Below are 8,080 nucleotides of genomic sequence, written 5' to 3'. Positions count from 1 at the left end.
CCCCTTCCCCGCTCACACTCTGTCTCTCTTTCTCTTTCTCTCTCTCAACACTAAATAAAAGTTTTAAAAAATTTTTAGCAAGTTTCCTTATTATTCCTTAACTCAAGGTAAGTTATGTTTTGAGGTCCCATTGCACCATGGAGGCAGGCACTGTAAAGCTTATATCATGTGTGCAGATGCTCTCGGGGGCCTGGGAGAGACATCCCGTCCCCATGACTTCTCTCCATGCAGGACTCTGCTCAGATGTCAGGCGTCCAGGGGTCCTCATGCCCCAGAGGAGATTGCACCGCAAAGTCCCTGACTCCAATCTGCCACTTCAGGTACAAAGACCCCCCCTTTACTCTGAGGGGTGCAGGGGGCACAGACTTTAACTGGCTCCTTTCCAGCCACACAAGTATCAAGTATCTACTCTGTGTGGAGCATTATCCCAGGCATTGGGAATAATCGAAAGCAAAGCCTGTGTTCTCATAAAGATCACTGTTTAACTGTAATAGGTGGCCAAGTGAGTAGATGTGCAAACCCCTTAGGTCTTAGGTGATCATGAGTGCTAAGAAGAGAGCGTCTTCATGAGCCTACATCAGGTGGGGCTGGCAAGCAATCGATTTGCTCTATCATGGGCCCTAGGGAACAGAGGAGTAACTCATGGAAAGTCTTCTGATCAAGATCTTCCAAAAGAATCCTCAGCTCAGAATTTAATCTGAAGTCCTCTTTGTGTCGTCCTCCAGGTGAACTTAATCTCGGCTCTGCGTCCAGGGAGGGCTTTATCCGTACGTCACCTCTATGTGCACATCGCTTCCATCGAGTGACTTTGTTGCATCATTCAAAAAATCCGTACGTTTCCCTCCCTTCTGTATAACTATGTGGCTTCGTGAGAGAATCTTCTTTCGGTCATTCTTCTATTCCATTGTGTTTGATTTGGCAGCCCAGGAACTGCACTAACACACGATCTTTCCCACAGCAGGTGCTCCGTGAAAGCACGTTAAGCGTCCGTGATAAATTAACAGAAGCAGGAAAGATGCCAATCGTTCGAAGATGCTTCTGTTGTACCGTGTGCGCTTCCCCTGCAAGAGTGGTTTCTCACATTTTTCTCGTCTGCCGTAGCTGCTTGTGGCTTTTGGAGCCGATTAAGCCGGATTGTGATGGTTGGAGAGTGGCTTCCCTAACAGACGAAATTAAGAGAGCTACCGGGACTCCCCGCACTCGAACCATTACGATTCCAACTAAGGTAATGGGAGGAGATTGAGGGGGTAGGAGCAGAAGTGTCTCGATATTTATTTAATTTCAGCGCAGCATATCTGCACTCACTGGAACTGTGCCTTGCAAGCAGATGTTGCAATCAGCTGCCAACACGGGAGGTGAACAAAAGACGCCCGGAGTTCCATGCGTGGCTGGTGAGGGTAGCCGAGTCCTGGGCAAGGACAGGTCTCCCACGGAGGCAGAGAGGGGCCCGTCCCCCTCCCCCGCATTCCTCACTGGATTCTGAGCACCTGCTGTGAGGATTCCAGAATTCCTTTTGACTCTCATTCCCAAACCTGCCCTGCTCTCTATCTCTGCCCCGGCCCCACTCTATTATCTCTTGGCCTGAGAGATCCTCTCCCGTCGACCCAGTGGGCTCTCTGTCCTCATGAAGCTAGCCACCAGAGTGAGCCTCATGGAGAAAAAATGGGGTTCATGTTCCGTGGAAATCATGGCTCTCTTACGTTCCAAACTGTGGGCTTGGCGGAGTTCTTTTTTCATTTTCCTAACCTCAGTTTATTCATCTATGCCATGGGAATCATTTATCTTCTCATAGGGTTTTGAATGGAACAATGTAGGTAAAGTTTCCAGCACAAAGTAAATGCTCAATGCATGTGACTTCTGGATCTTAGCCATGGCCTTCCCAGCTGACACATCCCCAGCTGGAAACTAATAACCCATTGTCTATTGCATTATTCTCAGTAAGTTTCTGTCTTGAGAAGATAGGACACATGCAAATGCTAAGGTGCATAATAATCTATCATCTATCTTTCTATCATCTATCTTTCTATGTATCTATGTATCTATCATCTACCTATATTTCTATCTATTTTTCTATCATCTATCATCTATCTATCATCTATCTTTCTATATCATCTATCTATCTATCTATCTATCTATCATCTATCTTTCTATCTTTCTATCATCTATCTATCTACCTATCATCTTTCTATTATCTATCTATCTATCTATCTATCTATCATCTATCTTTCTATCTTTCTATCATCTATCTATCTACTTATCATCTATCTATCTTTCTATCTATTATCTACCTATCATCTATCTATCTATCTATCTATCTATCATCTGGTCATTTAGCTTAAAGACAATTTCTTCCCTGAAGTGATATATGTCTTTTCCATAAAAATCTCTGTACCTACTGTGCCCTAGTTTAAAGCCCCTGTGGCTTAGAGAAGCCATGGTCATCTCTATGACAGCTCTCTGGCCCAGGCCACTGAGGATCATAAAACTCAGCCCCCACAGAAACTCAAGGACTCAGACTCCCGGTTAGTACCAGCAGGGGATCCCATTATGGCTCAGTATCAGAGCCAAAGACACACCTGATCCTCAGCCAAAGTGTTAGGTCTTCAGTCCATGTGAGATGTTCTTTTGTGAGTCTTTACTTCTTAGGTACCCCCTTTCTCTTTGGATTTCTTGTCTTTTTGCCCTTCCTCCTTTCCTTCTTTCCTTCCTCTTCCTCTTTTTCCTTATCTCTCTCTTTCTTTCTCTCTTTCTCTTTCTTTCTTTCTTTCTTTCTTTCTTTCTTTCTTTCTTTCTTTCTTTCTCTTTCCCTTTGGCTCTCTTATCAGATCTGCTTCCTATCTAAGATGTTGGAGTTTCATTGTACTTGAAGACTCTTTTCCCCCAGGAAGTTCAATAAAAACTAGAGTGAGGTCCACAGAAGAAACACCATCTTTAGGGGCTTCAGACCAAAGCAATCTTCAGTGTAGACAAGCCCCACCTTAGTTCCCAGGGCCGAGACTCCACAAAAGCATTATCACATTCCATACACAGAACCCACAAATTTCTCAGGTACGCCATTGATTTTCCTCTCTTCTTTCTGATTCCAGTTACCTCTTTCTAGCACTGACTAAGGTAGGTTTATCCTTAATGTCTCGTAACATATAAACTGCTATAGATTCTGTCAAAGGAGAAAGAAAATGAGTATCTGTTGGCCACTTTCTGTATTTGAGGTAATGAGATAAATGCTGTATGTCTTTTAGGATTAATTGATCTTAAGAAAGTCTTCCAGTAAAATTATTATGCTCATTTCTCTACTAAAGAAACAAAGTTTCTGAAAGGTTATTCATAATCCAGTAGAAACATAGAGATGCTAGCTCAATTTTCTGGATTTAAATAAATCTCTTATTTTGTCATTTCTTGTATTTTTAACAAATTGAGAATTTTTTGATAGTGTAGTTAGGTTTCAATTTCAGGATTTAATTTCTTTAAGTTATTATTTTTAATGGTTATTTTTTTTTGAGAGAGAGAGAGAAAGAAAGAGAGAGACAGAGCATGAGGAGGGGAGGGGCAGAGAGACAAGGAGACACAGAATCTAAAGCAGGCTCCAGGCTCTGAGCTGTCAGCATAGAGCCCAACACAGGGCTTGAACCCACAAACCGCGAGATCATGGTGTGAGCCGAAGTTAGACACTTAACTGACTGAGCCACCCAGGTGCCCTTCTTTAAGTGATTTTTTAATGGAAGGGGTATATATTTTATTTGGATAAATGTTTTATTTATTAATTTTTTTTTCAGAGAGAGAGATCTTGCATGCCAGCAGGGGGAAGAATAGAGAAAGAGAGAGAGAGAGAGAGAGAGAGAGAGAGAGAATCTTAAGCAGACTGCACACCCAGCATAGAGTCCAGCTCAGACCTCGATCCCACAACCCTGAAACCATGACCTGAGGTGAAATCCAGAGTCAGATGTTTAACCAACTGAGCCACCAAGACACCCCTAGAAATTTATGTACAGTAAAACCTTGGCTTATAAGCATTATTCATTCCAGAAACATGCTTGGCATCCAAAGCACTTGGATATCAAAGAGAATTTCCCCATAAGAAACCATGGAAACTCAGATGATTCGTTCCACAACCCAAAATATTCATATAAAAAGGATTACCATACTGCAGTATAATACAGAATAATAAAGAAAAGACAAAATATAAAGAAAATAAACAAATCAGCCTGTACTTCCCTTTGAAAAGTCTCGTGGCTGGAGTGAGGGAGACACGAGAGAGAAGGGTTATTGTGTAGGATGACTTCCATTATCACTAACGGAATCACTGCTATCTATTGGCTCAGTGGAATCTTTTTCTGCATGGGGGCCATGGACACACTTGCACGGATGTTGACTACCGCACAGTAGTGATAAACTCTTGTCGTAGACTGTAGTTACTGTTAGTGGCAATAAGGCAGCAGAGGAAAGAGTCTATATCCGCAGGCAGCCTGACCTAGAACGAAGTGAACCATTCCTAAGCTCACTCTTGTGTGGAACAGCAGAGGACTGTCCACAGGTGCTTTGACGTGACAAAAATACACCAGTGCCAGTTGTGGGCACCTCCCAGTGTTCTGAAAAATCACTGATCTCTGCCAGACACTGCGGCCTGCGACCAGGCAGTGGAGCATGGGAGATGATCACCCACAATCCTGCAGCGAACGAGTGAGAGACAGAGACAGAGAGAGAGAGAGAGAGACGAACCACTGGCTCAGTTGTGATCCTGTGACATTCGGTGTCATGTAATACTCCTATTGCAAGACATCGCTCATTCATCAAGTGAAAATTTATTAGAAATCTTTGCTTGTCTTGCAGAGCAAGTTACAATCCAAAGTTTCGCTGTATATATTTTAAATTGAAATTGTCTTTAGCAGAGCCCAGGTAGCTCAGTCGGTTGAGTGTACGACTTCAGCTCAGGTCACGATCTCGCGGTTCTTGAGTTCGAGCCCCGCATCGGGCTCTGGGCTGACAGCTCAGAGCCCAGAGCCTGCTTCAGATTCTGTGTCTCCCTCTCTCTCTGCCCCTCCCCTGCTCATGCTCTGTCTCTCTCTGTCTCAAAAATAAATAAAAACATTAAAAAAATTTTTTTAATTAAAAAAAATAGTAAAAGAACAAAGAGGCCAGAAGCAGATCTGGAAATTAAGGAAATCAAGATAAAGATAAAGCTCATATTGAAGAGTGACTAGAATAAGTAGGTTATTCAGGAAATGCTAAATTGGCCAAAATAAAAATGAAATGGAACCCTAGGGGCACCTGGGTGGCTCGATTGGTCAAGTGTCCAATTCTTGATTTCAATTTAGATCATGATCTCACAGTTCATGAGATCGAGCCCCATGTCAGGCTCCACACTGATAGTGTGGAGCCTGCTTGAGATTCTCTGTCGCTCTCTTGTTCTTTCTCAAAAATAAGTACATTAAAAAAATGAAATGGAACCCCTCTCCTGTATCATACACAGAACTGAAGTCCTTAAAGTCTTTTTTTTAAATTTTTTTTAACGTTTATTTATTTTTGAGACAGAGAGAGACACAGCATGAACGGGGGAGGGGCAGAGAGAGAGGGAGACACAGAATCGGAAGCAAGCTCCAGGCTCTGAGCCATCAGCCCAGAGCCCGACGCAGGGCTCGAACTCGCGGACCGCAAGATCGTGACCTGAGCTGAAGTCGGGCACTTAACCGACTGAGCCACCCAGGCGCCCCTGAAGTCCTTAAAGTCTTAACATGTGAAGGGAAAACTTAAAAAACAAAATTAGAATAAATGTTAGAAAAATCAAAATTAGAATAAACATTAGAAAAATATCTTTGTAACCCTGGAAAGAGGGTTTCCTATAAAACACACAGAAGAAGAACTTATAAATAAAAGCATCCTAAACAGATTCTATTAAAATTTAAAATAATCGTTTCAATCCCAAAACGACATGAAGTTTGGAAAGCAAAGCTTAAACTTCAGAAAAAGTATCTGTGGTGCCTATAAATGGCAAATGATTTGTGTCCAAAATTCATAAAGAACATTTACGGATCAATTAAAAACACAAATAGCCCAATAGAAAAGTGACCAGAATGACTGTCTCTAGATACTCCATAGAGAAAGAAGACCCAGCAGCTAATAAATGCATGAAGAGTCGTTCAGCTTCTTTTATAGGCAGGCAAATGCATCTGGCAATCAAAGGCCCTGTAACATTAACCCAGGCAAAGAGCATGCATAGAGATTCACATCATTAGTTGAGTCATTGATGCCAAAGTAATACCACGCCAAGGATTTTCCAGTGCAAAGAAAAATCCATATCTATACATTCAAGAAATCTATTTTCATCTCAACGCAGTGATCAGTTTTAACAATGCTAATGGTGTTTCGAGCACATATCTTGTTCTCTGCCCCCATGTGATAGGAAAGACACCTGTTGTTAGCAGCCAAGGGAAGACTGAACATGATGCATTATGCTTTCGAGTGACTTGAATTTCTATAGAAATTGCACGTCCCATGCCAACCTCTTCTCAACCAGTTCTTCATTTATGTGATCTTTTCTTACAGATATCTGCACAAGTGGATCAGACTCCGTTGCACCCAAGCCAACCCTCCATTCTTTGGATATAATTCTCCACACGTTTCCATAATGCAAACAAACAATTGAGAAATACGTACATGCGCACGTACCTTGAATGCTGGGGTCCCAGCCAGACTCTGCTATTCCAGAGAATTCCAGAGAAGGGGAAGACAGTGGTCCCGGAGGAAGCGGAGTTGTGTGTTTGAATGCCATGGTGTTTGACATATCAGGGGTTGCGTGGTTGTGGAGAGTCTTAACAAACAGGCATAAATAAAGCCCATGAGGATCTGTGAGGTCATACTTGACTCTGAGTGGAAGGAAGGTGGTAGGGATGTTGGGGTTGGACCCTGGAGGCTTGGTGGGAAAGGCGAGAGGGTGTGAGACAGAGGAAAGGACATCAGTCCAAATGGACGCGCTGTCGGATTTGGTTGGGTAACGGTAGTGGCCGCACATTTCTCCCTTCTCAGTACTTTCCAGTACATTCCAGTACATTCCAGAGTACATTCCAGTTGCCTCATAACCCCCAGAAGGAGCTGGCTCTCCGTCAGGCCCTGCAGAGCAGAGAGAAAAACCGCCTCGCGGGGTCCAGCAGCAAGGAGTGGTTTTGGCCATGTGTTTCCTCATCAAACGGCACCTCAAACAGTCCTCAGGCTTTCTTTTTTTAAAAACTTAATTTAGACAACATTTTCCAAAGCAATTAAACCTAAATCTGTACGGAAAAAAGAACCTTCCTCTTTGAGCATCGGCCCGGCCCGAACAGACGGTCGCGTTCAGAGGCCTTGCTGTTGTCGATAACAGAGCCGGACCAGAACCATGGTCTGTGCCTGGGCTCACAAGCACCCTTCCCGGTGCTCACGAGCGCTGTGGTCACCCGTCTCCCCGCCAGGCTGCACACTCAGCACAATGCCTGGAAAGTAAAATGTAGCCTGGTCTCCCCCTTATTCATTCCAGAAGCATTAGTATTAATTTTTATTGATTTTCAAAAATACGTAGTAAGGCAAAACGCAATCACAAAGAGCTTTAACCGTGGGAAAGCTTTTACTAGGTCATATCCTCGTTAATTTACGTTCAGTTCTAATTCTTCCTTCCTTAACACAGCCTTACACTGTGACCCAAGATTTCAGCCTGTCTTTACAGCCCGGCCCGTGTGTGCGTGACTCCCCGGGAGGGAGACAACCTGCTAGGAGGCAAGGCTCTGTTAACCCTTCAAGCTCCTGTGGATTTCAGGAGTTTTCTCCCGAAGCGTGGCGTTCACGCGGCTCTCCGTGCCCGTGTTTCCGGGTGTCACTCGCAGAGCCGTCCCAGCTCTCGTGTTCCAGACGGATCCGCCAACCTCCACGTGGCCGCGGGTGCCAGCAGCAGGCACGGGCTGGTGCGTGTGGCTCTCTGGTTCTCTGGGGTGTGGGACCTAAATGCCGCGTGTTCCCTGCTGCTTTTTCATCAGAAGGGGCTTCCTGGAGATCCAAACTGCAAATATAGACGAGGAGTCTACTGGTCAGGGTCCAGGATCGGGGACAGCAGACAGAG

The 8,080-nt window shown here is 44.1% G+C and overlaps 1 long non-coding RNA gene across 2 annotated transcripts; it reads left to right on the top strand.

Moving 5' to 3' along the window:
• Positions 1-235: 235 nt before the first annotated feature.
• LOC122216652 lies at positions 236-7,059 on the top strand. Of its 2 annotated transcripts, none has more exons than XR_006201018.1 (4): positions 236-320; positions 726-831; positions 962-1,225; positions 6,541-7,059. It is a non-coding gene; the product is annotated as an uncharacterized LOC122216652 (long non-coding RNA). The 2 variants fall into 2 exon arrangements; XR_006201017.1 differs by having other exon boundaries at positions 959-1,225.
• Positions 7,060-8,080: the final 1,021 nt, after the last annotated feature.

This window comes from Panthera leo, chromosome A3, assembly GCF_018350215.1.
Source record: "Panthera leo isolate Ple1 chromosome A3, P.leo_Ple1_pat1.1, whole genome shotgun sequence".
NCBI lineage: Eukaryota > Metazoa > Chordata > Mammalia > Carnivora > Felidae > Panthera > Panthera leo.
This window is presented reverse-complemented; position numbering and strand designations above follow the sequence as displayed.